Source organism: Micropterus dolomieu, linkage group LG21 (genome assembly GCF_021292245.1).
Source record: "Micropterus dolomieu isolate WLL.071019.BEF.003 ecotype Adirondacks linkage group LG21, ASM2129224v1, whole genome shotgun sequence".
Classification (NCBI taxonomy): domain Eukaryota; kingdom Metazoa; phylum Chordata; class Actinopteri; order Centrarchiformes; family Centrarchidae; genus Micropterus; species Micropterus dolomieu.
The window spans coordinates 125,701-127,032 of record NC_060170.1 but is presented as its reverse complement, the minus strand read 5'-3'; positions in this window follow the sequence as shown (position 1 = coordinate 127,032).

The following is a 1,332-nucleotide window of genomic DNA, read 5'->3' as shown; positions in this document are numbered from 1 at the left end:
TTCATTACACTGGCTCCCAGTATGTTTTAGAATTGACTTTAAAATTCTATTGATCACTTTTAAAGCTCTTCATGGTCTCTCGCCTTGTTATATTTCTGACCTTTTAGTCCCATACGCACCAGCACGTACCTTGAGATCCTCGGGCAGAGGTCTGTTGTCTGTTCCAGAGTCTCGACTGAAAACTAAAGGGGACAGAGCGTTTGCTGTCAGGGCCCCGAGGCTCTGGAACAGCCTGCCCGAGGAAATCAGGTCGGCTGAGTCAGTGAACTCTTTTAAGTCCCTTCTTAAAACATACTTTTATAGGAGAGCCTTTCCCGATCTTATTTGACTTTATTTTATCCCTTTTATTTTATTCTATTTTATTAATTTTATAGTTATCTTAAATGTGTATTTTAGTCTTTTCAATGTTTTCATGCTTTTATCTTGTATTGTTTTTGTATTATTGTCTTTTTGGTATTATTGTCTTTACACTTGTTAAAGCACTTTGTAACTTGTTTTTGAAAAGTGCTCTACAAATAAAGATTATTATTATTATTATTATTGGTGAGTAAAACATGCACTGCTCAAAAAAATAAAGGGAACATTAAAATAACACATCCTAGATCTGCATGAATTAAATAATCTCATTAAATACTCCTTTCTTTACATAGTTGAATGTGCTGACAACAAAATCACACAAAAACTATCAATGGAAATCAAATTTATCAATTTGGAGTCACTCAAAATCAAAGTGGAAAACCACACTGCAGGCCGATCCAACTGTGATGTAATGTCCTTAAAACAAGTCAAAATGAGGCTCAGTAGTGTGTGTGGCCTCCACGTGACTGTATGACCTCCCTACAACGCCTGGGCATGCTCCTGATGAGGTGGCGGATGATCTCCTGAGGGATCTCCTCCCAGACCTGGACTAAAGCATCCGCCAACTCCTTGACAGTCTGTGGTGCAACGTGGCGTTGGTGGATGGAGCGAGACACGATGTCCCAGATGTGCTCAATTGGATTCAGGTCTGGGGAACGGGCGGGCCGGTCCATAGCATCAATGCCTTCCTCTTGCAGGAACAGCTGACACACTCCAGCCACATGTGGTCTAGCATTGTCTTGCATTAGGAGGAACCCAGGGCCAACCGCACCAGTATATGGTCTCACAAGGGGTCTGAGGATCTCATCTCGGTACCTAATGGCAGTCAGGCTACCTCTGGCGAGCACATGGAGGGCTGTGCGGCCCCCCAAAGAAATGCCAGCCCACACCATTACTGAACCACCGCCAAACCGGTCATGCTGGAGGATGTTGCAGGCAGCAGAACGTTCTCCACGGTGTCTCCAGACTCTGTCA